The 14306-nt window shown below is 27.9% G+C and overlaps 1 protein-coding gene across 1 annotated transcript in view; it reads right to left on the bottom strand.

The window, feature by feature from the left end:
- LOC119610062 (scavenger receptor class B member 1) overlaps positions 1-8642 on the bottom strand; it is a 36129-nt gene extending 27487 nt beyond the window's left edge. Inside the window, exon 1 of the mRNA XM_037965144.1 lies at positions 8166-8642. The gene's annotated coding sequence lies outside the window, so the exon portion shown is untranslated. The remainder of the gene's footprint in view (positions 1-8165) is intronic.
- Positions 8643-14306: the final 5664 nt, after the last annotated feature.

Below are 14306 nucleotides of genomic sequence, written 5' to 3'. Positions count from 1 at the left end.
AATTATGTTAAATATACCTGTATCTCGATAAAAAGGATCCCAAATAAGTTATATACAAGCCTTAATGGCCTTGTCAAATTTCATAAAGATCGGGTCTCGTTTGACCCTAGCTCCTATATAAAGTCGACTTCAGTCCCCTGACTTGAATGTCCAAAATTCACATATAAACACTAATGTCGCCATGAATTTCAGCACAAATAATAAATCTAATCACAAAATTTTATCGGGATCGGTCAATATTTGCCCCTAACCCCCCAAATAAACCCTCTTGCAGCAAGTTTGACAATAGTAAGCTTAACACGTTTGTTAACTTTTAGACAAAGGATGTGTATAAAATTTAGATTTCGACAACGTTGCGTTGTCAACATTACATAGTGTTGTCGTAAAAATTGGTGTCAATTTCGTACCAGGCGTTTATATCGCTTTACAACAGCAATGATAAGTAAGACAATGATCACAGTGACCAAAAAAGTATTTAATAATTAGTTTAATACTGGGAACTGATCAATTATTTAGTAAATTTCATAATCTTAAATATTTCTCACCAAAAATGCCCTTAATTACCTGTCCCACTGTATGGCAAAACACTATAAAATAAATGAAATTGTAATACGAAAAAACCCCAAAAAAACTCAAAGAAAGCGTTTGTCTATTTGTTATAGCTATTATTGTTGTTAATAATTTTGCCGTTTTTTTTCTCAACTTCTTTTTCGTATTTTAATGTTTGCTCAACCGACTGCAGTTAAAATTCCAAGGTAATCAACAGAAAAAACCAAAACCAACAAAAAAATATAAATGCTCCTCGAAAAACACCGATTACCAATGAATACGAATATTCATAAAATAAACTAACAACAGAAATAAAAACACACAAACATGTAAAACACACGACTACTATTCATTCCTCGATCTAAACATGTGCTAACACAGATACTTTAAACATTAACACACAGATACTACATCCAACTACATACAAATCTACATAAATAATTATGTTGTGAAAAACACAACAACAAATACTAACCAAACTGATCATAAATCGGCAATTTACTATTTTTATTGCAATCATTATTATAAACATAAAAAAAAAACGAAATTTTGGATAAAACAAAAATTAAATTGCTTTATTTTAAATTTAAATATTTCAACATAATGATCGAGCTCAAACACTTGATCAAAACAACAACTAAATACACTCGAAAATTAAGTTAAATTAAAGTTTTTAATAAAATTAATAAAGCTTTAACAATTTATTTAACATTTCTGAACCCCCTTTCTAAGAATATTTTTTATAAGATCGCACAATATGTACGATCTTTTTAGATCTTGATGATCTTATTATTATCTAACTATTGTTATAGCCGCTTTCTAATATATTAAACAAATATTTTCAATTGTTGCAATTTATTATCATTAACATTCAAAAACTTGCATTTCATTATCAGTTTTAGATTTATAAATAAATTTATTTATATTTGTGGTTTTTCATTTATTTTTTTTCTTTCAATTTATTGTTGAATATTCAAATTTTATTTATTACTTAATTTCTTAATATTATTTATTTTTAGTTTAATGTGGAATTCGCAGTAGCTCTTAACCCCAATAAAATTAGGTCGCCCAGCGTTGACGGCGGAGAAAAAATAAAACAAAACGCATTTAAAGAAAAAACTGCCAATTCGACATTTTATTAATAGAGTTAAAAACAAAAAGCCAAATTTTAATCAACAACAAATATTTACCACACAAATTTATAACAAAATTGTTTATGCTGTCAGAATGTCTAAATCAGGGGCTGGCTAAGAGAGAATCAACTAGATGAAATTTTCTTTCAAATTTATGAAAATAGAAACATTTTTCAGTACTAGCTTAGCTTTCAGGAGAAAACTTGTTCTCTTTATGCCGATCACTGCTTTTAATTGTCTATAATCTAGTCTATAGTATAGTCTATAGTCTAATCTATAGTGTAGTCTATACTCTAGACTATAGTCTAGCCTATAGTCTAGTCTATAGTCTAGTCTATAGTCTAGTCTATAGTCTAGTCTATAGTCTAGTCTATAGTCTAGTCTATAGTCTAGTCTATAGTCTAGTCTATAGTCTAGTCTATAGTCTAGTCTATAGTCTAGTCTATAGTCTAGTCTATAGTCTAGTCTATAGTCTAGTCTATAGTCTAGTCTATAGTCTAGTCTATAGTCTAGTCTATAGTCTAGTCTATAGTCTAGTCTATAGTCTAGTCTATAGTCTAGTCTATAGTCTAGTCTATAGTCTAGTCTATAGTCTAGTCTATAGTCTAGTCTATAGTCTAGTCTATAGTCTAGTCTAATAGTCTAGTCTATAGTCTAGTCTATAGTCTAGTCTATAGTCTAGTCTATAGTAGTCTATAGTCTAGTCTATAGTCTAGTCTATAGTCTAGTCTATAGTCTATAGTCTAGTCTATAGTCTAGTCTATAGTCTAGTCTATAGTCTAGTCTATAGTCTAGTCTATAGTCTAGTCTAGTCTAGTCTATAGACTAGTCTATAGTCTAGTCTATAGTCTAGTCTATAGTCTAGTCTATAGACTAGTCTATAGTCTAGTCTATAGTCTAGTCTATAGACTAGTCTATAGTCTAGTCTATAGTCTAGTCAATAGTCTAGTCTATAGTCTAGTCTATAGTCTAGTCTATAGTCTAGTCTATAGTCTAGTCTATAGTCTAGTCTATAGTCTAGTCTATAGTCTAGTCTATAGTCTAGTCTATAGTCTAGTCTATAGTCTAGTCTATAGTCTAGTCTATAGTCTAGTCTATAGTCTAGTCTATAGTCTAGTCTATAGTCTAGTCTATAGTCCAGTCTATAGTCTAGTCAATAGTCTAGTCAATAGTATAGTCAATAGTCTAGTCTATAGTCTAGTCTATAGTGTAGTCTATAGTGTAGTCTATAGTCTAGTCTATAGTTTAGTTTATAGTCAATCCTTATAGATAATGTGTAATTCTATCAGACACAATAACGACAAAATTAATAATCTAATCGGTTCCTGAGCAGATATTTACAGAATTCGCTTTTCCAGAGTTGCTATCCACAGTTTAAATCCACTCAAGATCACATAGAGAACATCTTTGAAATTTAAATTTCGTATAAATAATTACTGAGATTATAGGTCAAAAATGGTCTTAATGTTTAGCTGATCATTGGATAACTTCAAAATGCTTACCCAAATGTTGCGTAAAGTGTTGTCAACTTATAATTACATTAACAAGAATTTCAAAATTACTCAAATCACTCAAATCGCCTGTCAGATAACACCACGCGCAGTTTATATGATTTATTTTTAAAGTCTAATGTGGAATTAATTATTTGCAATTATAATTGTATTAATTATTAAGTTAAAACAATTACTATATATTTATTTATAAATACCAATAGGTATTAAAAAACTATTAACTTATTTTTTCTAAACAATAAATTCTATATGTTTATTGCTATTGGCAAAAACAAGATCCCCAGTTGGAGATTATTTGCAAAACATTATATAACAACATATTAAAAGATACTCTTTGGATATCAAAATATACAATTTATATATTAGTATTAAAAAGACTTTTAATATAAAATAGTATTTGGAGAAATTACCAGACACTCCTTTATAATTACTGCAATCATAATTAAAATAAGAAAACATATACATACATATGTAATTAATTATAAAATCAAACTTTAGCCATCGGAAGTAAATAACATACTTATATTATTAATAAATATGTAATTAATAATATTTTAAAACCATAATATTTCCGTTGTTTTTTTTTTTTCTTTAAATACCAATATTAACTACACTCAAAAAATTGATGCCAGTAAACCATTGCGTGTAAATTACAATGCGTAACTAAAGTATAATAAAATCACTCATAAATAATAGTTGAAAAATAAAAAAAAAAACATCGGCGGAATGCGGAACATTTAAAATTAAAATTTCTTTAACAAAAGATCATGTGTTTTTAACACTGATCTTAAGTATCGTTATACATACGTTTAGTAATTTTTTTTTTTGAAATTAAGAACAATGATAAGCAGTTTTTTTCTTTATGAATTTGCCATTTAATACGTTTATTAACAATTCAATTATCTTTTTAAGTTTATACGATAATAACACCACTGACAGTAATGTTTTATTTAAAGAAAAAAGTTGATGAAAAAAATGTAAGATAATGACAGTGAAACTTGGTTATAATAATAAAGTCTACATTTACTATATTTATTTATAAACTGCAGTTTTCTTTTTTTTTTTTTCATTTTCCTGCCAAAAGGAAGTGAAAGATGTGATGAATTACATTGAAATTCTGAAATTCTATAGTTGAGTTAATGTTCAAAGTCTATTATACTGATTGTCATTGTTAAATTATATAGTCAACACTGGAAGAGAAATGTGTAAAATAGGCCCCGTAGTTTTGATAGATGTCAATCTACTTTTATACAGATTCTTCCAAATGTTTAGTTACTTGGTTGACACGAAGAGTACATTATTATTGAACTAGCCAAAGGCTAGTTTAATGACATTCCATAGATAAGTCAATGGACGAGCCCATCGGCTGTTTAATAGACTGCCACATAGACTGACTAATCAAACAAGATTGACTAATCAAACAAGCCCTTATAATAGTTGAAAGACCAAAGACTATTCCATAGGCAAAACAACAAACAATCCATTAACAAGTCAAGAGATCAGTCAATATACTAGTCAGTGGACTTATAAATAATTCATACATCCTAGTACATGCAATAATAGAACATTGACTAGTCCTCAAACTAATTCATAGATCAGGCTTGAGACAAGGTCAGAGACTAGATAATATGAACTCTTTGTACTTAGTCTATTGATTACTCCATTGACAGAAGTATTACAGAATTAAACTGTAATCAGTTTTAAAATTACTAGTTGGGGACAGCCCCCTCTCAACTGCAGGGTACATACCGACAATATTTATGTTTATACTAATATTCGCAATTTCTTTTCTTTAATTTTTTTTTGCTAATCCCTTTAATAACACACACACAATACCTCTTTCGTTTACCTGTCAATTGTTGTTGTTGCTGTTAAAAACACTTTTTTCTCTCTTACTCTCCGTTAAAGACAAGAAAGTGTTGTTTAAATTTTTTTGTAGTTGTTACTTTTTTACATGATAATTATGTTCAGTGATTGTTTAAACAACAAAAACACCAAGTAAAATGGCAATAAATGTTTGTAATATTAAAAGAAACTGTTAAAAAACATAAACAAGTAAAAAAAGAAAAAGTTTTGTTTTTTTTACTCCAGCCACAATAACAACAATAGCAGAATACAAAATAAATAAAAACAATTTTTACACTTCCACTCATTTTTCTTTTTACTCAGCCAAATGAACGAACATTTTGTCATCGATCAACCAAAACCAAAATAGAGAAAAAACCAAAGAAAAACAAAAAAAATATATATATAAAAACCTGTGTGTATGTGTGTGAATTTTTCTTGCTTGCTTTTGTTGTAATTGCTATTTTTCTTAAATTAAATTGAAATTAAAAGAAAAAACTAACAGAAAATTTAAAACAAAATACAAAAAGAAAAAAACACTTTTGCAATCAACGAATGAATTGTAAAAACTACTAGAGAAGGCGAAAAGAAACACAACAAAAACCCCAAGACAAGAAACTATAGGCAAAATAAGTGGATACTTAGATACTTGATGGCAAATTAGACAGGGATTTAAAGGAATTTACTCATTCGAGAAAAATTTAATAATTTATAATTTCATAGAATAGTACATAAACTAGTTAATAAAATTAAACAACAGAATAGACTAGTCCATAAAACCGTCTATTGACATATCCAGATAACAGTCTAGATACTAATATATAGAATAGTCTAAAGAAGAATCCATAGAACATTCTCAAGACTAATCCATAGAATAGTCTATAGACTAGTCCATCGAATAGTCTATAAACTAGTCCAACGAATAGTATGTAGACTAGTCCATGGAATATTCTATAGACTAGTCCATAGAATAGTCTATAGACTAGTTCATAGAATAGTTTATAGACTAGTCCATAGAATAGCCAATAGACTAGTCCATTAAATAGTCTATAGATTAGTCCATAGAAAGTCTATAGACTAGTCCATAGAATAGTCTATAGACTAGTCCATAGAATAGTCTATAGACTAGTCCATAGAATAGTCTATAGACTAGTTTATAGAATAGTCTATAGACTAGTCCATAGAATAGTCTATAAACTAGTCCATAGAATAATCTATAGACTAGTCCATAGAATAGTCTATAGACTAGTCCATAGAATAGTCTATAAACTAGTCCATAGAATAGTCTATAGACTAGTCCACAGAATAGTCTATAGACTAGTCCACAGAATAGTCTATAGACTAGTCCACAGAATAGTCTATAGACTAGTCCGTAGAATAGTCTATAGACTAGTCCGTAGAATAGTTTATAGACTAGTCCGTAGAATAGTCTATAGACTAGTCCGTAGAATAGTTTATAGACTAGTCCACAGAATAGTCTATAGACTAGTCCGTAGACTAGTCCAAAGAATAGTCTATAGACTTGTCCATTAAATAGTCTAGAGACTAGTCCGTAGAATAGTCTATAGACTAGTCCGTAGAATAGTCTATAGACTAGTCCGTAGAATAGTCTATAGACTAGTCCGTAGAATAGTCTATAGACTAGTCCGTAGAATAGTCTATAGACTAGACCATAGAGTCGTCTATAGACTAGACCATAGAGTCGTCTATAGACTAGACCTTGGAATTGTCTATAGACTAGACCATAGAATAGTCCATAGACCATTCCATAGAATAGTCTATAGACTAGTCCATAGAATAGTCTATAGACTAGTCCAAAGAATAGTCTATAGACTTGTCCATTAAATAGTCTATAGACTTGTCCATTAAATAGACTAGAGACTAGTCCATGGAATAGTCTATAGACTAGTCCATACAATAGTCTATAGATTAGTCCATAGAATAGTCTATTGACTAGTCCATAGAATAGTCTATAGACGAGTCCATAGAATAGTCTATAGACTAGTCCATACAATAGTCTATAGATTAGTCCATAGAATAGTCTATTGACTAGTCCATAGAATAGTCTATAGACGAGTCCATAGAATAGTCTATAGACTAGTCCATAGAATAGTCTATATACTAGTCTATAGACTAGTCCATAGAATAGTCCATAGAATAGTCTATAGACTAGTCCATAGGATAAAACGTTTAACCTTATTTATCATCAATATCATATACTGGAGACAATTAATTGAAGTCCCTCGAAATTGGAGAAAATTATTTTTTTGTTCACTTTCCAAAGTTCAGTAATTATTTATTTCAATTAAAGTAATTAAATTTTATTACACTTTTTTAATTATTCTAATTATATTTTTAATTTAAATGAAAAATTCCTAAATTTTATTTCTGTCAGTTTATTTTATGATCTTTTTTTTAAATACACGTTTCAAATTACTTAAACATAAATATATTATTATTGACCTTGTTGAACAAAAAAAACTAATGTTTAATAGATTTTTTTGTTAAAATTTCCTTTAAATTAATAATGTTTTATAAATGAGAAGATCGTGTTTAAATACGGAAATAATTTTATGTTTAAGCAACAAAAAAAAAAAAAAGACGACTTAAAACCAAAATTATAATTTGCATAATTTTGAATTCAAAATTATTTGAGGTGAATTTTTAAACGTTTTAAAATAATGAAAAAGAGAAACTTATAAATGTGTCATAAAATAAATATGTATGTTTTGGAAGTTTTGAATAGTAAAAAATACCTAAAGTTTGGAGGAGAAAATCTGGGCAAAGGCTAATTCATTCCTTAAAGAACTGTCTAATAAAGGAAAAAATCTAAAACTAAACGGTTAATCGTTATTCGTACGATCTTTCTGTCAAAATAGTTTTGCAGAAATTCATTTATTTACTCAATCATTCGTTTCTTGTAACCAATAAATAAATAAATATTTGAGAATGTAGTGCTTAAGATAAAATGCCAATGACAGATAGATGACATTGTTGTTGTTATTTTTTAAATCAGCTAAAGATCTCTCGTACAAAATTCAACAGATTAAAGATATTATTGTAAATGTATGTAATAAATTAAGATTAAATTAAATATTTTTCTTTAAAAACTACTCATTACACATACGTTTTACTTAATTGAATTTGTTTTTTATTTCCAATATTTTTCCTGGATTTGATTTATCTTAAATGTTGCTTAATTTTTTTTTTTCGTTTAAATTTATTTATTAGATATTTTATGTGTAAATTTTCTTTAATTTATTTTTCACAGCTTTTTTTTCTCGTTAAAGCAACAACAATGATCAAACTAATTTTATATTTTTTTTCAAAATTTTCTTGCCATAGAAATAAAAACCCGTAATTTCACTCTCTTAAGTCTATTATATGTATATTTTTTGTTTTTCTTTTAATAGTTTCGTTTTAAGCGCACTTTTGTTTTTGTATATATATTTTTTTTTAATTTTCTATGTAATTTTGTTTAGTTTTCTTCTACAAAATTTTCAAATTGCAGTTATTCACGCTAGCAACGACTATGAAAAACTGAAGACAAGAAATTTTGTATTTTAGAGCCAAGTATCGTCGTTGCTTCGCTTTTTACGAGTAACTGCCGCTGCTGTAGATATGGATATCACACAGAGTTGTTTTTGTATTTTTTTTATCAAACACACATATTGTTGGCAGGTTTTCGTATAAGCTGGGCTTAAACCCACTAAACAGGTAGTAAGTATGGGGCCAAGCTAACAAGCCATCAGCACCAATACTCACAACAACAACAACAGCAGCGAGAAAAAGCTTTTTTTTTTCTACACCAACTATGAACATTGAGCCAAAGTTTAAAAGATCTGTTGAAACATATTTGAACACTCAACGAAAAATGTTCGTTTGCATTTGCATAATAATGAAAAGTTATTAATGTATTGATTGATATATTTATTCTCTTTTTAGGAGAAAACAATAAATAAATGATAAAGAAAACCGGTAAATTATATTCATTTAACCTGCTTATTATTGATATACCAAAGTAAATATTGTTTTGATTTGTTTTTTTAAATAAAATTATATTAACATATTTATTATAGGCATTGCAGTGTACAGTGGGACTTTTGCTTAAACTTAATGCATTTTTCTCAAATATGACCTACTTTTAGCTAGTTAGTTAGTAGTTAGTTAGTTAGTTAGTTAGTTAGTTAGTTAGTTAGTAGTAGTTAGTTAGTTAGTTAGTAGTTAGTTAGTTAGTTAGTTAGTTAGTTAGTTAGTTAGTTAGTTAGTTAGTTAGTAGTTAGTTAGTTAGTTAGTTAGTTAGTTAGTTAGTTAGTAGTTAGTTAGTTAGTTAGTTAGTTAGTTAGTTAGTTAGTTAGTTAGTTAGTAGTTAGTTAGTTAGTTAGTTAGTTAGTTAGTTAGTTAGTTAGTTAGTTAGTTAGTAGTTAGTTAGTTAGTTAGTTAGTTAGTTAGTTAGTTAGTTAGTTAGTTAGTTAGTTAGTTAGTTAGTTAGTTAGTTAGTTAGTTAGTTAGTTAGTTAGTAGTTAGTTAGTTAGTTAGTTAGTTAGTTAGTTAGTTAGTTAGTTAGTTAGTTAGTTAGTTAGTTAGTTAGTTAGTTAGTAGTTAGTTAGTTAGTTAGTTAGTTAGTTAGTTAGTTAGTTAGTTAGTTAGTTAGTTAGTTAGTTAGTTAGTTAGTTAGTTAGTTAGTAGTTAGTTAGTTAGTTAGTTAGTTAGTTAGTTAGTTAGTTAGTTAGTTAGTTAGTTAGTTAGTTAGTAGTAGTTAGTTAGTTAGTTAGTTAGTTAGTTAGTTAGTTAGTTAGTTAGTTAGTTAGTAGTTAGTTAGTTAGTAGTTAGTTAGTTAGTTAGTTAGTTAGTTAGTTAGTTAGTTAGTTAGTAGTAGTTAGTTAGTTAGTTAGTTAGTTAGTTAGTTAGTTAGTTAGTTAGTAGTTAGTTAGTTAGTTAGTTAGTTAGTTAGTTAGTTAGTTAGTTAGTTAGTTAGTTAGTTAGTTAGTTAGTTAGTTAGTTAGTTAGTTAGTTAGTTAGTTAGTTAGTTAGTTAGTTAGTTAGTTAGTTAGTTAGTTAGTTAGTTAGTTAGTTAGTTAGTTAGTTAGTTAGTTAGTTAGTTAGTTAGTTAGTTAGTTAGTTAGTTAGTTAGTTAGTTAGTTAGTTAGTTAGTAGTTAGTTAGTTAGTTAGTTAGTTAGTTAGTTAGTTAGTTAGTTAGTTAGTTAGTTAGTTAGTTAGTTAGTTAGTTAGTTAGTTAGTTAGTTAGTTAGTTAGTTAGTAGTTAGTTAGTTAGTTAGTTAGTTAGTTAGTTAGTTAGTTAGTTAGTAGTTAGTTAGTTAGTTAGTTAGTTAGTTAGTTAGTTAGTTAGTTAGTAGTTAGTTAGTTAGTTAGTTAGTTAGTTAGTTAGTTAGTTAGTTAGTTAGTTAGTTAGTTAGTTAGTTAGTTAGTAGTTAGTTAGTTAGTTAGTTAGTTAGTTAGTTAGTTAGTTAGTTAGTTAGTTAGTTAGTTAGTTAGTTAGTTAGTTAGTTAGTTAGTTAGTTAGTTAGTTAGTTAGTTAGTTAGTTAGTTAGTTAGTTAGTTAGTAGTTAGTTAGTTAGTTAGTTAGTTAGTTAGTTAGTTAGTTAGTTAGTTAGTTAGTTAGTTAGTTAGTTAGTTAGTTAGTTAGTTAGTTAGTTAGTTAGTTAGTTAGTTAGTTAGTTAGTTAGTTAGTTAGTTAGTTAGTTAGTTAGTTAGTTAGTTAGTTAGTTAGTTAGTTAGTTAGTTAGTTAGTTAGTTAGTTAGTAGTTAGTTAGTTAGTTAGTTAGTTAGTTAGTTAGTTAGTTAGTTAGTTAGTTAGTTAGTTAGTTAGTTAGTTAGTTAGTTAGTTAGTTAGTTAGTTAGTTAGTTAGTTAGTTAGTTAGTTAGTTAGTTAGTTAGTTAGTTAGTTAGTTAGTTAGTTAGTTAGTCAGTTAGTTAGTTTAATTTGGCACTGTAAACCGAACTTAAAAGCTTTTTTGCCAAGAAAATTTTACTAACAACATTTCCTTGAGTGTTAAGATATCAATTAGTTAAAGCTTTTATTTTGAATAATTTAACGACATTTTTTATCGTTTCTTCTCTATATTTCTATGAATTTATGTGTGTGAATGTGTTGATGGGTACTTTTGGCCAAAGAAACTACATATTGACTACGTCAAGTATGTATTTTTTGTGTAATTTTTCTATACAACAAAATCATAATAATACTCGTTGTACCAACAAATAAATAGCCTCCATAAATAAATCTATGCACGCTTATTTAAACGCACTAAGGTCTCTCATTCAGACCCCAAGCGATCAAATCATAGCAACCAGCAAACAGTCGATCATAGACAAAATGTATATGAGTGTAAGTGTGTTTGAAAATTTAACGATTCAGACAAATACCAGCAAATAAATAAACAATTTGATTTCATTGATAAACAAACGAAGTTTTAAGTTGAGACTTCTCAAGCCAAATTACGCATGACGATGACAAAAACAACAATAAAATTATGAAAAAGCCGAGTTTAGGATTTAAATTGTTATTATTATTATACCGATTGGTAATAGCAGTTGTAGATATGTACCTGTTGTGGCAAGAAAACTTCACCAACAAACAAGAACAACAAACAGACAAACAAATAAATAATCAAGTCAATAAAACTTCAACATAACGACAAATAAATATGTATTGACTAACTGACGGATGGACTTGTGGTGTAAAGTTGTATATATTTCTATTTTTATTTTGTAAACCAGTGTGAATGAATGTTGTTGATTGCAACAATTCCGTTCCGTACATTTTTTTTTGTTCAAAAAAAAAAATAAAAATAATAAATATTTTCTTTACATTTACTTGTATCAAACAATTTTCATGCCAAATCGGGTTTAAGGGGATCTGAGTCATGCCACTGCTACTTCAATGTATTTATTTTATGTTTGTTGTTATTGTTGTTGTTGTTGCTATTGCATATAAATGTAAAATTTGAAAAGCAAATAACAAACAATCGAACCCGTATTTTGTTTTTGTTATAATAAAAAATATTTGATATTGATTGCATTTTTTTAACAAATTGAATTAAAATTTTATTGCATTAAATCATTTTTCTTTATAAATTAAATAATTTATATGGTTCGCAACAGAGAATCATCATCAGTAAAATATTTCTTTATGACTTTGACACCCTTTGCATATTAAAGATGTCATTAAACTGCGTTGCCCGAAAAAATAAACCTTTTATGATCATTGTTGATCGTTATTATTATTATTATTGAAAATTTCTATAAATCATATCCCTGTACGATGGGGGAAAAATATTAAATGCAATTTATTGTGTTTAAAAGTTCTAAACTATTTTTCTCTAATTGTTGGCACAAAATTGGCATAACATTTTTATTGAAGGTATTTATTTGTTCGATGATCTTAAAAGCTTAAAATCTTATTTGAAAAATGATCTTCAATATTTGAAAAAAGGATTCAACTGAAATGCAACAATATATTCCAGAAATTTAAAACATCATTGCTTTTCCTTCGATATTGATGTTGATATCTCTTCTTTAATAGTCCCCATATGGATAAGTTCTCGAGGTTCAAACACATTGTTACAATGCCAGCCCCTTGATAACTACACTCCTACCGATCACGTAGCTCACGTTCTCTATGACTTGTTGACCCTTAGAAGGCATTGCGTGGGCTAATATATTTCTAGTCTATAGTTTAGTATGTTGTCTAGTCTATAGTCCAGTCTATAGTCCAGTCTATAGTCTAGTATATGGTCTAGTATATAGTCTAGTCTAGTCTATAGTCTAGTCTATAGTCTAGTCTATAGTCTAGTCTATAGTCTAGTCTAGTCTAGTCTAGTCTATAGTCTAGTCTATAGTCTAGTCTATAGTCTAGTCTATAGTCTAGTCTATAGTCTAGTCTATAGTCTAGTCTATAGTCTAGTCTATAGTCTAGTCTATAGTCTAGTCTATAGTCTAGTCTATAGTCTAGTCTATGTCTAGTCTATAGTCTAGTCTATAGTCTAGTCTATAGTCTAGTCTATAGTCTAGTCTATAGTCTAGTCTATAGTCTAGTCTATAGTCTAGTCTATAGTCTAGTCTATAGTCTAGTCTATAGTCTAGTCTGTAGTCTAGTCTATAGTCTAGTCTATAGTCTAGTCTATAGTCTAGTCTATAGTCTAGTCTATAGTCTAGTCTATAGTCTAGTCTATAGTCTAGTCTATAGTCTAGTCTATAGTCTAGTCTATAGTCTAGCCTATAGTATTGGCAAACAATTTTGAATCTCAAAAACATCGGTATTATGTAATATCTCAATAAGAATCATACTTAGTCCACAAATAACCATAAATTCGGAGATAAATTTGTTTCGAAATTTTCATTTCATTTACATTTGTAAATAATGTTTGTTTTCTTACTTCGAATTTTAATCTATACTAAAATTTATTATAACGGAATATTAAATTTAATGATCGAATGATTATATTGCTTCTGAAACAAATTCCCGACAATAATTTGACACAAATCTCTTAAATAAAAAATTAAATAATTTTATATAAGTTTGATTGTAATTGATAACATCTTGTATTCCAGAATCATTTTTAGCCCTTTCAATAGGGTCAAGGGTATAAACAAAGTACATAAGCACTTATATATAGCAGTGACGATTTAGAAATATCCGAACGGTATAAGTATACAAAAGCTTTATGGGAAATTGTTTTTCTTTTTTGCATTGCACCATTCAAAAGGGCACTTTAATTAGGCATTATCTTGGAAATATTAATAATTCCCAATGAAATTTCTTTTGAATCGAGCGCCTTTCAACAAAGAAGCTATTTGCATTTGTATTGGTAAATCATCTATAAATATTTAAGACATTTTAAATGACTATTTTTGTAATAATCAATTTGTTCAAACACTCACTATCACTATTACTATACAGTGGGCCGGTAGTTACTTAAACGCTTGATTCAAGCGTGTCTAAGTGCAAACAAATGGCATTTGCACCTTAGGTAATAATTAAATTCATGTGTAAATGGACACGATTGATAACGCTGATATATAAATATATGTATAAGTTTTATAAATTTAGTTTAATTAAATAAAAAAATATTAAGCAAATACAAATAAAATAAAATAGTTGAGACAACAACTAAATTAAACAGAAAATAAATATACACAACAACAAAACTTACATTTAAAACCATATTTAAGTGTAATTGATGTTAATTTTCCTACAATTAATTAAGTCTCGTAATAAACAACAACTATAGTAATTCTATTGCG

The sequence above is a fragment of the Lucilia sericata genome, unplaced genomic scaffold (genome assembly GCF_015586225.1).
Source record: "Lucilia sericata isolate MDLA Ls3-8-SP2 unplaced genomic scaffold, ASM1558622v1 Contig001109F_arrow, whole genome shotgun sequence".
In the NCBI taxonomy this organism is placed as follows: Eukaryota; Metazoa; Arthropoda; class Insecta; order Diptera; family Calliphoridae; genus Lucilia; species Lucilia sericata.
The sequence above is the reverse complement of the archived record's forward strand: the minus strand, read 5'-3'. Positions and strand labels throughout refer to the sequence as shown.